Source organism: Nannospalax galili, unplaced genomic scaffold, assembly GCF_000622305.1.
Source record: "Nannospalax galili isolate Female #2095 unplaced genomic scaffold, S.galili_v1.0 scaffold1189, whole genome shotgun sequence".
NCBI classification, from domain to species: domain Eukaryota; kingdom Metazoa; phylum Chordata; class Mammalia; order Rodentia; family Spalacidae; genus Nannospalax; species Nannospalax galili.
In genome coordinates, this window is record NW_008360313.1 from 400957 (window position 1) to 417621 (window position 16665).

A 16665-nucleotide genomic window follows, 5' to 3' on the forward strand; every position below is an offset into this window, starting at 1 on the left:
TTTTCCAGTGGCCTCTTCACCAACGACCCACAAACCTCCCACAGACAAGAATCCAAAAAGTCCATATACAGAGGTGGAGCACTCTCACTGTTGATAAAATCTCCAATATATATACCCTCAAAGGACACAGAAAAACCCTGTCCAAATGGATTGTCTCTGAATTAGTGAAAAAAAAGGAAAACCCCTTTTTAGGTATTAAAACGGATTAGTTTTGCCATGGACTATCAAATAGACTTCTCAGGACTCTCTTACAGTACAAAATCATTGTTTCAGGAGCTTGTATTAACATGCTCTGCTTTACAGTGCCTCTGAGGGCTGTTCACTTCAGTTTGCCAGATGTTTCTTCAGAAGCATAAATAAAGGTGCAAGGATTTTACATGTCATAATTTCAGAAACTGCACTCAACCATTTCATATTTTTTCATCTTCAATGCTTTTTCAATACCCCCCGGGTTTCGGCACCAGTTGTCCCGCGCTATCGTCTCGCCAGCAAGAACGACGCGGCACACTCAGGATCCTTCTGCAGAAAAGCTTTAATGCATCTTGAGAGGGAGAGCATAAGCTTACAGGGCGAAGACCCCGAATGTCGGAAACCCAGCCCTTATATAGGTTAGTAAGCCCGCCTTGGACGTGGCAACTCTTGATTGGTCGCAAACTCATCAGCCCATATCACGCCATGAGGTAGGCAGAGACTAGAAGGTGGAAAATTACTTCGGGCATGCGTACTGACTTATTTACTGCTCAGCATGAACCGGATGTGAGTGCCATCTTGTAATGGCGTCTGCAGGGACGGCAGGCGGCTCCCCACAAAAACCCCTGGCCATTAAATCATAGATATTGATAAAAAACTTTCTTTCCCAGGAAGCTGCACTGTTCTGGACATCTTAAGGTATCATCACATCGGCCATATAGATGTTAAACTAAAAGGATCCAGGGAGAAAAGATAGAGAAGTGAGCCAGTGGATAAACCTCAATTAAGCCCATTTTTTATCACCTTAAATGCTTATAAGCAACTTATGATGTAATTAGGGAGCTATGGATTGAACACAGTACCGTAGTGTTCAGATTTTTGCTGTAAAACGTATTTAGATTAATTGCTCAGAACCCTTATGTTTAATTCAGCCTACTTTTTGTCTTTACTTAATTTGTGTTTACTTTATATCATGTGACTGTATCTGAGAAAATGACTCCTTGAGAAAGTTAGTAATGGTTTCCAAAGAATTTTTATATGTAAGAATGAAGAGCACACATTTAAATATACTTCCTATTAGACTATTTGTTGCTGTGAAAAAAAAAAAAAAACCCAAGAGAACAGCTTACTAGGAGAAAGGGTTTATTTGGGCTCACAGTCCAGGAAGTGACAGTCCACTGTCACTTAGTTCCATTGTTTCTAGGCCTGAGGTGAGACAGAACATCTTGGTGAAGATCATGTGATGGATCGAAGTTGTTCACCTCATGGCATCCAGGAGACAGAAGATATGTCCTCCAAAGCCATCCCCCCAACAAGCCACTTCTTCCAACTAAGCCCTACCTGCCTCAGGACCACCGCCTCCTAAAGTCTGTTCAAAATTTGAATCCATCAGTGGAGTAAACTATTGATTATATCAGAGCCCCCCTGATGTACCCTGGAAATTTCCTCACAGACAGCCCCGAGATGGGCTTTACTAATTTCCTAGGAGTTTCTCCAATCACATTGACATTGTGATTAACCATCAAATTATTAAAATTTATTTTAAGGTAAAATGTCATTAGAATTATTGATATGATTATTTGAAAGGGCCAATTATTATACAGAAAACAGATATGCATAAATAACATATTGGAAGACTGTAAGAAAGCATCAAAATAAGAATTACAGATCTGTCTTTTGCTAGCCATGCAAGCTTGAGAAGGTTCTCAACCATCTGTGCCATGTTTCTCCTCTTGTAAAAAATATTATATTAATATGCACTATACCATTAGGCAGTTAAATGAATTATATAAGTAAACACGGCAATAGCCAGGATTATACAGCAAGCGCTATATAATAATACTGGTGTTATTATTATTGTTCTTGGATATCTTAAGTGTTAGATTATTCTTAAGGCCATTGACATCCTGAACCTGGTGCTTTCTGGATCTTTCAGAGCTTTCCAGAGTCCCTATTTCATGCCTTTGTCATGACTATAGTGAGCTCTTTCTTCATGTGCTGTGGCACATCTAAAGCTTCATCCATCTTCAGTGACATATGTTTACTTACTTGCATACCTATCCCTCACTTGTCAGTTCCCTTCTCAGAAAAATAAAGCTTGTCTTGTTCTTTAACTTTTAGTCTCCTCTTATCTCCTTCTCAACTGTTTCCTGGTTTTTAAGTTAGAATACTAACGTACTATCTGTAAGTTTGAAAGAAAGAAACAGGAAAATAACTATGATCTTTCACAGGAATCTTACTTTCTAACTAACTTTACTTCTTTAAGGCAAAATACTCAGTTCAGATTTGTTTTCAGTTGAGGGAAATTAAGGAAAATGTGTTTCCTTGAGAAATGGATAAGATGATGTAACAGCCACTGTTCATTGTCTATCTAACAGCCATTTTCCCTCTTTCTTGATAATAAAACTGCAAAAAAATTTAAGTAGCAAGCATAGACTCAACATTTTTGAAGAAATTTAGTCTGGTTGGGGAGATGGCTCAGTGAGTAAAAGCACTTATTATGCAATCAGAAGGCCTGAGCACTAGGGCTTACTGGCTGCTAGCTAGCTCCAGGTTTAGTGAAAGACCTTGTCTCAACAAAATAAGACAGAGGTTGATAGTGCAGGACACCTGATGTCCTCCTCTGGTCTCTGCACACATGTACATGAACACATATGCACACACATATACTCGTGTGCCATAAACCACACATACAGCAAATACATACACAGAAGATGAGGAAGAGGAGGAGGAGGAGGGATGGCTCAGCGGTTAAGAGCACAGGCTGCTCTTGCAGAGGACCCAGTTCCCAGCACCCACATGAAAATGAACAGCCATCCATAATTCCATTCAAGGGGATATGACTCCCCCTTCTGGTTTTCATGAGCATTGCATGATACAGGTGTACTTTTATACATGCAGGCAAGACACTCATATATATATATAAAATAAAAATAAATAAAAAGAATTTTAAAAAGAAGGAAGTGGAGGGGAGAAGAAGAAGAAAGGAGGAAGAGATGAAGAGAAGTAGAAAAGGGGGAGGAAGAGGAGGAGGAAGCTGTTGTTTAGTCTCTTCTCTGGACCCACTTATACCATTCTGTTGTGAGCACACCAGGTCAGAAACAGACAAAAATATTTGTGTCTCTCCATAATGTCAGAATTTATTGAATAACAATAAATTTGCACACTCTATGGGTTTCATTGTCTTCAGTTTGCCAAGTAATTTTCATTTCCCTTGATGCTGGCCTTTGGCAAACACAGGTTTTTTTAATTCATCTTAACTACTAATATTAGCTCTCAGATCACATATTACACATCACATAGTAAATCTATCTATCAGTTATCTATTTTGGTTGCAGAATGACTACAACAGAGTTCAAGGAGTTCAAAGAATCCTCATTGAAGGCAGAATTTATAATAACGAACCCTTTTGGAATTTGCTGGAGATGCAAGATGCAGACCCAAGATGCAGGTTCAGAAGGTTGAGCAGAACCTCCATGATAAATTGAGCTGTTGAAGCTAGGTGTGGGGCCGTGGGCATGATTTAGAACTTGGTCTAAATGGAGGACTGGGTAGAAAAATGAAGAGCAGTTTGGGTAGTGAGGAGCATCAGCAGTGAGGAGTACTTTGCCTCTTAGTCCTTCAATGTGCACACTGGGTGGTGAGATGACAGATCACTGTCTTCCTCTTTATGGATGCCAGCTAAGGGTATTACATCCTTCTTTGGGGTAATCAGGCCTGGTTTTCCTAATTTGATTTTAATATGCCCATGTGCTTATATGGTTCCAATTGACTTTAATAAGTTTGTTGGGGGGGGGGCTAGTCTTTTTACTGTTAGGAGTAAATTATCAGTTTGTGTTTGTGGGTGGTACTGGACAGATAGTGTTGTTTACGTGTCCACCAAGGGGTGGAATCATCCTGATCCTGCATTGTCACTAAAAATGGAATTTTGATTGCTGCTTGTAAAATGCTGCTTGTAAAATGCTGATTATCAGCCCCAGCAAGGCATTGCCTGGAAATTTATCATTTTATACAACATGAAGTAACTCAGCATGGCCAAGCCTGATACAAACACATTCTCTTAGCCAGTGATCAGAGCTGTGTGTTTTAATGCCCAGGCATTTGACTCAGCCTTAGCTAATGAACTTTCCTTAAGAGAAATTGTGCTTAGGAGAGTTGGGAGCAGCTTCTGGAAACTATTTTCTTTCCCTAAAGAAAGCACAAAACTTCACAAGGGCAAAAGTTTTCCTCTGCCTCTAAATGTAATTGGATGAGGATGTGATGCTAGTTTCTGTCTCTGGCCTATCAGCATAACAAGACATATGTCTAAGGGACAAAAGGCAATGTGCTGGAAATGGTAGAGTAAAAGGAAAGAATGGGGGTCTTGATGGTGTCACCAAGTCATGTTACTGCACTGGCACAGTCTACGTGAGCCTTTTTAATTAAAACACAAAGCTAGCATATTTTGATCTCCTTTTATATGTTAGCTGATCCTAATTACCACAAATATGCATTTTGCAAGGCATGCAAAGTCCTTTGCAACAGCACATCTATTCAACCTTGAAAATTCCCAGTGATGTCAAATAAATATGTCTAGCAAATAATAATTTATATAAAGACTTCTGTATCTCAGAGTATTTCACCCTGATCTAATTTTTTCCTTGCAGACTTCTATTAAGCTTATATACATATGTGTGTGTGTTCTGTTAAAATTAATCACTATAAGTTATAATTTTGTCCCAATTAATTGTCCCAAAAAATTGTCTTCAAATTTTCACAATTAAAAAATTCTGTTGTAGTTTCTCAAATTACAAATTTAAAATTTAATTGTAACTTTATTTGATTTTTTTTCATGCCCTCACCCATATTTATCATCCCTTCCTAGAGAGACTTTTATTCAAAGCATAAATTTGGAGCCAGAAAGACCCAGAGCTGGATTTACTAGTCCACGTGATTGGGTGAACTGTTTTCTCTGACACTTCATTTTCTCACATAAAAGGAATATGTCTGCTACCAAGAGGAAATGAGACGACATGTAGGAAATATTTGACTGAACTTTAGCAGAGAATACCATCTCTGAGAAAAAGTGGATTTAAAAAAAAGAAATACAAGAAGGAAAGAAGAATTTAAAAGGATAGGGGGAAGAAAGTGAAAAGAGGAAGAGGCCAAAGAACAGAAGATGAAAGAAAAAGAATGAAATAGAAAAAGTCCTTAAATAAGACAGAGGGATGAAGGAAGAGGGGCTGCAAGGGGGAAGGAAATGGAGAACAAGAAGCCTCAGTATTATTTATGGCTGACATTCTCTCATTCAATTCGAATCTAGTTGCTCCAAATATGATTACAAATAAAACAAGTCTTTAGTAAAGGCTTATAATCCTTTAGCAATAATCCTATTTCAGAGAAGTGATTGACTCATTAGGATTCCATTGCAGCCGAAGAACTTGAAGATGTCACTGGAGTTTGTTTTATTCAAATATGTTACAGCTGGGTTAAGCAAGTGAAAATAAAAATGAGTGCTTTATTGATTTTCTTCTCTATGGGACAGGAGTTTTTCAATTATGGCAGGGCAAGAGAAAATAGCCTTTTCTTCTGATGTAAGACGGACTTCTTGACAGGAGAGCTGATAAAAGCTCTTCAGTTGTCATCTCACTGATTAGATTCTCTACAAGGAATCTGAAAACCAGACCAATTTATGCACTCAGATATGGGTAAAATGCAATGTAGGTAAAGACAGGTGAACTGGAAAGATCTTTCTAGGCCAACACTTACTGCATCCAGTTCTTAACTGCTTTCCACATTGGGTCTGGCAGGGACTGGGCAGGGTACGGTTCTTTCACTTCTTGACTCTTGTTTGTTGAAGAGCATAGCTCTCTCCTTCCTGTCTCTCTTGGATGCCGTCCTACATCTGTAGCTATGAGAAACACATGCAGCTTTCCCTTCCTGTTCTACACGTCTTATGTTTTCAGCTTTGCAGTTTTCCCTTCCTGTTCTACACGTCTTATGTTTCCAGCTTTCATTAGCATGCATTCAAGCCTGTGAGTTTCTGACTTCCCCAATGACCATAGTCCCACTGGATTCCCTTCATTTCAGGCTGCATCATCATTAGCACTTATTTCTTAGACTCATCCATGGGCAGAATTGCTAGTTCTCATCTTCCCTCTAAAAAGCTGGAGTTCAACTAATGCTACCCTTCACATCACCCTAACCCCAGTCCCTAAGCCCAGGTCATTACTTTTCATATTTCAGCTTTCTTTCAGTGTTGGGAACTTGTTACCTTGCCTCTCAATTCTAGTACATTGACTTCACTCAAGAAAGACAAAGGACAGAAACTCTTGCAATGGCATGAATTAATAATGGAGGAAGTGGAGAAGTCTATCTTTGCAGTGCAGAAGATGTGTGCGTTGCTTGTTGGAGTAATCCTTGGGGAGGGAGAGATTTCAAGTTCAGCATTTATGTGGCACATTTTTCAGTTAGTCAGTATACTGTATGGTATTTCCCTTCCTCCCTTAGCCCAGTCTCTTTTATTACCTCATGACTTCATCTCCCCATGTGACTGACAGAGCCCATTGGGCTCAATACTGATAAAAAACATCTGTGGAAGAAAAATTGTAATTTAGAAAACAATTAAGTACATCAATTTCAATTCATTTAGTTGGCCAGAAGGAAAAAAAAAAAAAAAAAACCCTATTTCAAAGAAGTAATTTGATCTGCCGTGGTCTTGGATTAAAGGGCAAGCAGATCTGTTTTTCCCAGGTTGCCAGTGTAGAGGAATGTGTTTTAGCTCAAAGGTCTAAATGAAGACATAAGCCTGTAGGTTGCAAATTTTAACAAAGAATAAACCTCTGAGCATCTCTCTAGTTTTCTAATTTCTTCTCATCTTAAAGACATTTTTCTTCTATTCTTTCTGAATTCCAAAGAACTTAAGCACTTCCTTGAAGGATGTGTTTTCCTCTGTCAAATGCTCACCAGATGCTCCTTCCATGTCTATGGAGCACTGTAAGTAACCCTGGGTTTACAATTAAGGTTCTGTCTGAAGGGTTGCATGTGCATGCATGAGTGCATGCATGCATGTGTGTGTGTGTGTGTGTGTGTGTGTGTGTGTGTGTGATTTGTGGGCTTTTCCTTCCATTTTTTGCCCACTTAGCTCAGTGAGCACTCATGGACCCATCACTCTGAAGTGCTCAGACTCTTCATGAATTATGGATTCAGTTTTTATCTACAAAATCTGAGATAATAATTTTGATATCAGTAAAAATGATCCCGAGACCCCCTCTTTTGCCAGAAACAGAAATGTAGGAGATACTCAGCCCTCCTTATACTTGCCGAGGGCCCACACTCATGCAATTGACACTCCGACTAGATCTCATTGACTTTGCAATCAAGTCTATCAAGTGGACCTTCGCATTTTCATGTTTTTAAATATAAAAGTTAATGTTCCCATTTTATGACATTAAGACACAATTTGAATTCGTAGTTCTCAGTTTCTTATGTTCATGCTCTATCAAATACAAAAGTGTCAACCATGGAAGTAAACCCTAGAAGGTTTGATTTCATAGTAACTCAGCGTTGAAAGTCTCTTGCCCTATTTAAATAAGAGAACACCAACTGACAAGATGGTTCAGCAGGAGGAGGTGCTTGCTTCCAGGACTCACAACCTGAGTTTAATCCTTCCACATGGTAAAAGGAGAGAATAGACTCTTGAAAGTTGTCCTCAGACCTCACATACCTCAGCCATCCACACACATATAAACAAATACATAAATAAATAAGTAAAAAAATAGATAAATAACTAATAAATAAATAAATGCAAAAAATAAAACGTGTATAAAATAGTACCTAGCTCAAAGTGGTTCCTCAGTTTAAAAGAAATGTCCCTATCTATTCCCCTACTTGTGTTCTCAAGAATACCCTTACTGAGGTTTTATTACAGTCCTCACCTTATATCACCCACCAAGTCTAAAGACCTAGAAATAAGACCCAGAACCTAGCACTTTGTGTAATCTGATTGAGAAATAGTATCAGGAAATGCCATTTAAAGAAGGAGTCGTTGATGGAAAGGACTTTACAAGGATCTCATTGGTTTCTTTAAAGTCTGCCTTGGGAACCAACATACAGCATAGCCAATTTGACACCATGTGTTTCATTTCGCCTACTGTAGAAGGGAATGCAATTACAATAGTATCATAAAGCCATATGGAAGTGTGGGGTTAGCACACAGTTGCTTTGTAATGAACCATTGTTGACTGACAAGATCCCTCAACACGTGGACCAGTTGGCACTAAGAGGGCTTGGAGGCTATGAAGCAGCAACAAAAAGTAGACTTGTGGCTAAAGAAGGAATGGTAGACAGAAAAGGAATGACTAGTTACAGGGTGATTGATGGGCAGTGGGAGCGGACCGAAGAGCCAGTGATAGAGATGTGGCTGAACCAGTGGGCCTACCGGACTACCAAAATTCAGGATTAGGGCCACTAAGAATAGGAAATCAATGGGTGATGTTAGAACTCTATAAAGGCAGAGAGTTTCTGTAAATTTGGAGACACAGAGTGCAAAAAGACACTAGATTTCATCAGTGGAGTCCTTAGGACCATAGGAAAGCTCCCTGCACAGTTAAGAGAGAGGAGATGGTTGGGGGCTGGGAGGTTCAAGCAGGCCTAGAGGAGATCTCAGTGGTGTCCATGGTGAGGTGAGATGAAGCGAAGATTCCTTACTTGTTAGAGATGAACAATTGAACAATGGCAGGGCAAAAGTGAGCATGGTGACATCAAAGAAAAGGCTGAGCTGAAAATACATTTTAAGATGACCAAGCCCCTGCTGCCCACCAATCCCAACCCCAGCAGGAGTGCAGTAAGAAAGCAATGAAATTATTGTGCCATGTTCTTGATGACGATGGGGATGGAAAACTACCTGCTCCTGAATCATTCATGCTTGCTGCAAAGAGGAAAAGTTGTTCATGCTCAGTTAGTTTCTGTTTGGGGTTTTATTTTTTTGTTTCTTTTGTTTCTGTTTGGTTTTAGCTTCTCCAGATCACGTCAGGACAATGAAACGATCAGAAGCAAAGGTATTACTGAACTTATCAGAACCATTTGTATTTTTTGACTTAAAAACTAGGCAAAAAAATGTGAAATAAAATTTCCAGTCTCTCTGGCCTCTGTTCTTGCCAAGAATGCTGTGGGACTGCCCCTGGAGAAGCTGCAACCCTTCAGGTCACCAGGAAACCCTGGAACTGGCTAATAAAACTTAAATGATTGTCCATACAAAGTAAACAGATCCCTCCCGAGGATCAAAAAGACTTTGGCTTCAGAGGTTTCTGAAGGTTTAGGGTGGGATAACAGAGGCTTAAAATTTAATGGTATTTAGATCCCCTCCCCTATCCACACCTCCCCTTACTACCCCCCACCCAATTTAATGGACTCTATTGTACATATAATAAGGCCTATAGGGTCTAATCTGTGTTTCAAATGTCCTTCAGTGTGGGTTCATCTATTGGAGCCTGGTTAACCTACCAAGAGTTGCATCCTTAAAAAAAAGTGACTCTCCCACTCCCAACAGCCATCGGTTGTCAATAGTTACTTAGATAAGGTTGAGGTTTCTTACCCACTTCCCTACATCTCTGCTGGGATTTTGTTGGTTTGAGCTCTCATGGGATTTGTATATGTTGTCACCATGCTGTGAGTTCATATGAATAACTAGCCAGCTGTCTGAAAAACTATTTCCTTGAGGTCATCCACCACCTCTGGCTCTTACAATCTTTCTGCCCCCTCTTCCACAATGATCACTGAGCCTTGGAAGGCAGAAGTTTGACATAGGTGTCCTATTCAGGGATAAGCACTCTGAAGCTGCTTGTTCTCTGTACATTGGTTATATAGAATTCTATGTTAATCACCATCTACTGCATAAGGAAGTTTCTCTGCTGAGAGATGCATTCATCTATGGGTATAACAAAAAGTCATTGGGATTCAGTTTAATATTCTATTTAGTAGAAAACTAGTATTAAACTCTTCTCTATGCCATGTGTCCTGTCTAGCCTCAGGTTCCTAGGCCTGAAATCTATATCAGGTATGGACTCCATCTTATGAAGTAGACTTTAAAACCAATTAGAAAGTGACTTATTACTCCCATAATATTCATACCACTATTACACAAAGAGCACATTTTTCCAGGCAGGTGATTATTATTCATAGCTGGGTAAGGTTGATGATTTATTTTTGGTCTTTTTGAGACAGAGTCTCCCTGTAGTCCCAGCTGGACTGGCACTCACTATGTAGACCAGGCTGACCTTGATCTCACAGAGATCTACCTGCCTTTTCCTCCCAAGTGCTGGGACTAAAGTTGTGTGTCACCACATCCAGCAACACATAGCACCTTCCAGTACTATGAAAGGTAGCCAGCAGAGATGAGGCTTTGAAAAGTCAACACCAGCTTGATTTCTCATTCGTTGTATGGTTCATGCATATAGTGTCTTCAGCAATAGTGTCTTACTATGAAGTTATGGTGAGTAACCAAGAGCAAGGTCAATGGCTAGTAGTGTTGGAGGGTCTATGGGACCCCTTGTCAACAGCTTCAAGAAAGGGAGTTCATTCATGACATTGGGGTTGTATTTTGTGAGTTATGGTGTCTAGAAAGGGCAATGTTATAGGGTAAGTACTTTAAACTTCTTTTTTATAATGTATCTGTATATACTTTCAGAAACTTCTATAGTGGTAGGTTTCTATAAGGCTTTATTTAAAGGCCTATAGTGTTGGTTATTCTTCAAAGCAAAATAGAACTTCTTGTCAAGAAATATCCAAAATTATACTCTTGGGATAGCTATAAATTAGTCTGTGCTTCCTTCTCATTTTTTTCTTTTTGTTATTATTTTTAATGTGTGTGTGTATTTTTACATGTTCACATGAATGTAGAGACAAGAAAACAACCTCAGGAATTATCTGTATTTTATTTATTTATTTATTTATTTATTTATTTATTTATTTTTCTTTTGGCAGTCTCTCATTGGCCTGGAACTTGCCAAGTAGACTAGACTAGCTGCCTAGAAACCCCAAGGACCTGCTTGTCTCTGCCTTCCCTGAGCTGAGAGTATAAGAGCATGTCACCTGATCAGCTTTTTTTCATGTGCATTCTGGGGATCAATCTCAGGTCTTCATGCTTTCATGGTAAGCACTTTACTGATTCAGCTATCTTCTTAGTCCTCCTTTTCATTTTTAGACTTCAAGTTCCTTTCATGACCCAATTAAAACCTTTTAAGAACCATGAAATAAAGGTTAGAGGATCAGTCCTACCTAGAAAGAATGTTTCTATGGAATCTAGAGTGTAGTGTTTTTTTCCCCCGTATATGCGGCCTGTTCTTTTACATTAACAAATCACAGTAGCAAATTCTGAGCCAAAAGAATCATTTCATAAATTAAAATTGCTGTGCCAATGTGAGGATGAGAAGATTTGCACAGAGAACTTCTCTATATTAATTGAGACCAAGACGAGAGAGAGAGATAGAGAGAGAGATCTTCCCTCTAACATCATCTTTTTATCTATAAAATACATCCAAGCTGATTGGTAAAATAGTACGATTTACTGTAACATACAGGGTGGTCTATTTGAAATAGTACTCTTTAGCACAGAATAGCTTTAAGTGTGGCCCATTTTAAGCAGCTCACCAGATGTATTGATACCTGAATCTTTCCTGTAATTATAAAAATAGGAAGGTTTCCTGGATTGGAAATGAATGTGGAAATGCAGAAAGGGTGGCTGACCTTAAGAACTATGAGAATAAATAAGTCCATGATGAAGCCTGATATCTGGAAAATAAAAGACAAGTAACTGAAAAAGAAATGCACACAGCCTAAGTGTTAGTATCTTAGTACTAGCACTAAGAATTCAGTTTTTGGTTTTTTGCTTTGCTTGAGTTTGTTTTGCTGGTCTTTGGTTTTTTGCTGCCTTAATAGTTACATTTCATTTACTCAGTCATTATTTACTGGGCATCTACTACGTGGCTTCATCTGTTGAATAGTAATAATGAAAGGGTAAAGGCAATGCCATCCAGAATTCACATTGTAGAGCGGAGATATAAATACAACTAACCATGGCAGTCACAGATGTAATGTCAGATATTCATGATGCTTTGGGATTAAAAATAGGAGGAAGAAAGGGGAAGAATCAGGGAAGGCCTCCTTATAAAGTACTTGCATATCAGAGATCTGCAGGAATTGAGGCAACCTATCTATATACCAAAGATGGAGAAGACCAAATGCAGTACCAAGAGGCCAGAATGTGCTTGACTATTCAGGAACTGCCAAAGGATATAAATGCCCAGAGAATACAAGGAAACTCTAGCTTCGCTCAAACAGACATCTTTACACATTGTATGCATGTATCAAACTATCATACTGCATCTCATAAATAAGTAAAAATGCTGCTTCAATTAAAAATTAAAAGACAATGGAGAGTGATGGAATGAGGTAGAACTTAGGTTGCACAAGTTGAGGTTGAGGTAGATAGATGATTAACCTGCTTTTGGTGTCCTCAAGCCAGTGAGCACAGAAGGTCTGAGGGTGAGGGAATAGAAGGCAGGACTTTGTCCACTACAGTTAACCAAGGCAACTATTTTCAGATTGAAGATATGTCCCTCCCAGGCAATGACCATTTTCATATCATCCCTTGTCCCAGAGCCTGAACAAGTTTTCTGTTGACCTCAGGGTAGAAAGTTATATACCTTCTTGGTATTATTTTAAGTTATATTGAAATAGACATTCTGTTTCCCAGAAAGCTCATTGTGAAGGACAGGAAGCAGATTTTATTCACTGCTATCCACTTGAAACTCTTGACACATCTTTCACCACTCTTGGCCTGTTGTGACTTGACAATGTCTCTGAAGTGCAAAGGTTATATTCTACTTTCTTTTTTTACCTTTGCTAAATAGTCAATTAACAAATCAAGTGTTTTCCCATTTCACAAGATGGAGGAACTTGTTATCAGGGCCAAGGACCTGTGGCTAGACAGCTAACAGGCCATAGGGGAGAACCTACTGCCTTTTTGCTAAATAAATATAGTATTAAACCAACCCTTTATCACTTATTGTTATACTCATCGATTAGTGAATCTCTCAGCTCTCACCAGAGAAGTTTCTTCTTGCAACAGATGAAGATTAACAGAAGCCGCAACTACTCAACATACAGAGAATAAGGGACTGAGAAGTGCTCAGCCCTAGATGGAATACCTATATTACTCCCTCTCCTCCCAAGGCAAAGGAATGATTTTAGAAGAGGGTGAGAAAGATTTAAGAGCCAAAGGAGATGAATACAAGGATGCTGTGTTGAATGGACACAACAGGACAGTTTCATATGGACTCACAGTGCTTGTAAATGCATACACAAGACCCATGCAAGCCCAAGCCAGACAGGGGCCCAGCATGGATGGGGAAGGTGAGCAGGAAGCCCCAGTCCTAGCTAAGGATCTATTGGAAACAGATATCTGCAGGGTAACAGATAGCCAGTTTTCTTTAAGAGCATGATGCCTGGTAGTTTGGCCAGACTTCAAGGAACAGACTCACACCCAAAAGCATTGGAAGAAGACAAATTGGACTCAGTGGGCCTTTAAAAATAATAGACCAAGCATGATGGCAAACACCTTTAATCACAGCACTCAGGTGGAGGGAAGCAAGTGGATTTCTACACAATTAAGGGCAGCCTGGTCTACATAGCAAGTTCCAGGCCAGCTGGGGTTACAAGAAGACCCTGTCTCAAAAAAATAAAAATAACAATAGAGGACATGAAGTTGGGCAGGGGATAGTAAGGTGGTGATGGGGATGGAATGGCGTCTGAATAGGATCAAAACTCAGTGTATAAATTTCTCAAAAAATCATTAAAAATATTTTTAAAAATTAAAATTGTATGTATTCAAGATGTAGACTGTTCAAGGTATTCATGATGATTTGATATATACATATATAATACATAATGATTATCATATTCAAACTAATATATCCATCACCCCTTATGCTGTACCTCAGACACCAAGAACTCTTTCATCTTGTGAACAAACAGTTGTTGAGGAAAGCTGAGGGGACACACCTCAGCTACACTGGCATAGAAACCAAGATACATTACCAGGGCAGAAATGAAGTACAGAGTTCTATGGCTGTCATGTTCTTGAGCCTTCATAATGAGGTTATTCTTTGTGCAGCTGGTTTTTTACTTCAGGATCTTTATCTGGTCTTGTCCACAAGATATTTGCTTGTTAGGTCATATTCCTGATTGGGATTTACAAACTAAATCCATCTCCCCAAAGTTTAATTGGCCTATTAACTTCCAGCTTTGCCCTGAACAACTTAAAAGAAAGCAGAAAATTATAACTTTGCGGGGTGGAAGTTGACTCGGGATTGAACACAGGGCTCGTGCATGTTGCACAAGTACTCTGGCATTGAGCTATACTACCAGGTCCCCAAATCCCAGGAAGACAGTTGTTACTTTATTCAACCAATAATGTTTGAGCATCTAGTTCATGCCAGTCATTGTGCCTAGATATTGAGACTGAAAATATGAAAGATACATTTCTGGCTTGTGTATTAGATCAGATAATGTACAGGCAGGAAAGAAAGCTCCACTTCTTCTAAATCCACCTTTATCTCCAGATTTTTATGGTGAGCCCATAAAGAAAACATCATTGTAACTCTCATAAGCCTCCCCTAAATGGAATGTCCAAACAGCCCAAAATTTACTAACCAAAGAGAAAAACCTTCCTACATCTTCAAACACAAATTCAACATCGCCACACCGTTACTCTCTCCCTTCTACATTAGCTTTGCAGCATTTCCCATAATTAAATCATTCATTTGCTTGAGTACATGTTCATTTCATGTCAACAATTCATCAAATTTGAAAGTTACTTAAATGTGTCCTGTTCTTTGTGTTCCCAGTACTGAGCACAATGCTTGGCATCTAATAAGGAGCAAACGAATACTTGTAAGAGTAAATAACAGTTGAGCAAGCGAATTACTCCTTATATTTTCAGAACTTATGTTCTTGTGTGCTTCTGATAGAGGGGCCATAATCATCATCATCTGGATTAAAAATAGCCTACCCTATATTCCCAAATTACATGTTAGGCATGTTTATTGTGCACTGAGCCATCAGGTCTCACCTTCCTTTCTGATCATCATGGCATTGCTTCTGCAAGGTAAGACAGTGATTTAAGTATTGTACAAGCTTCAGACTGACCAGGGTCTATGTTAAGAGTGCTCTTCGCTCCTTAGCCAAGGATCTGATATCCTATGTTAGACATCTGGGCTCCTGGCTTCTTAAACCATTTCTTCTGAAGACAAATCTTAAAGCTCCAAGCTCTACCCACATTCCAGAGAGGGTTGAGTTTCTCACTAATCTCTGTCTCCACCCTGTCCTTGGATTAGTAACCACAGAAATGTAATCCCTGTGGTCTGATCTATAAGACAAACAAGAGAAGTGCTGCTTTTCTGAGTCAATGGTTCTGACTTATCTCCCTCAGGCACTGTAGGAGGATGGGAAGAAGACATTACCACATCCTCACCACCAAGAATGACCATTCACTCCAGGTGTGTGAGTGGGGGGGGGTCTTTATTTCACAGCTTGACATTTCTGCTCACATTTAGCATGGAAAGCAATCTGCTGGAATAGAGAAGGAAAAGGGACTTGACTTCCATATTACAAAATTGAGACTTTTCCCAGAATGAAAAGAGCAGAGTCTTTCCCCAAAATGCCTAGGAAAGCTCCATTTTGTCACAGTTTACCTCACCTTATCTATTATGTTCATTATGTATTTTTAGAACTCCATACTATAGGACTTGATTATGAAGATGAAAGGAACTCTCCAGACCAATATGTTTGAATATGGAGAAAGATCCAGAGACAGCATCAATGCTTCAGCGGGCTAGTGGTCCTAGAGGTCATTTTTAGGAAATCTTTGGTAGAGTGCATCTACATTGGGCATGGTGCTAAAGAGACTGACACTGTTCATGTTCAACTCTAGCTGTGTAATCTCAGGTAAATTACTAATATGTGTTATGCCTCAAGTTGCTGTCCTGTAATATGGGAATAAAAATGGAACTTATCTCCAAAAAATATTGTGAGGATGTAGGGAATTAATGTATTATGTAACATTCATATAAATGCTTAGCAAGTATCAACAAATAAATGCTTAGCAAGTATCAACAAGTGTGTGTGTTGTTATTATCACTAATATATAGCATTGTAAGTCTGAGTGGCAGTTGATCATATATGAAAGAGGGAAGACATGAAAGCAAGAGGGTACTTGATAGGAAGAATAGGAATTTCCATGGGAGAAGGATGAGCAAGGGGGAGGGTGTGGAAACAACTGCCATTCATTACACACATGTATAAAACCAACAAAGAACAAGAACAGTACAATTTAAATAAAAGGTCTGAGTGGGATCTTAGATTGGAGTCACTCCAAAATGAACTCCAGCTCTAAGATTCAAGATTCAAGAATCCTTGGATTCTTCTAGTACATTTTAT

General features: G+C 39.1%; 1 long non-coding RNA gene across 1 annotated transcript in view; it reads left to right on the forward strand.

The window, feature by feature from the left end:
* The window catches only part of LOC115068712, a 21514-nt gene extending 5203 nt beyond the window's left edge, over nucleotides 1-16311 (forward strand). The window contains exons 2-4 of the long non-coding RNA XR_003848058.1: nucleotides 11152-11319; nucleotides 15659-15725; nucleotides 15957-16311. This is a non-coding gene — a long non-coding RNA (uncharacterized LOC115068712). The remainder of the gene's footprint in view (nucleotides 1-11151; nucleotides 11320-15658; nucleotides 15726-15956) is intronic.
* The last annotated feature ends 354 nt before the right edge of the window (nucleotides 16312-16665 follow it).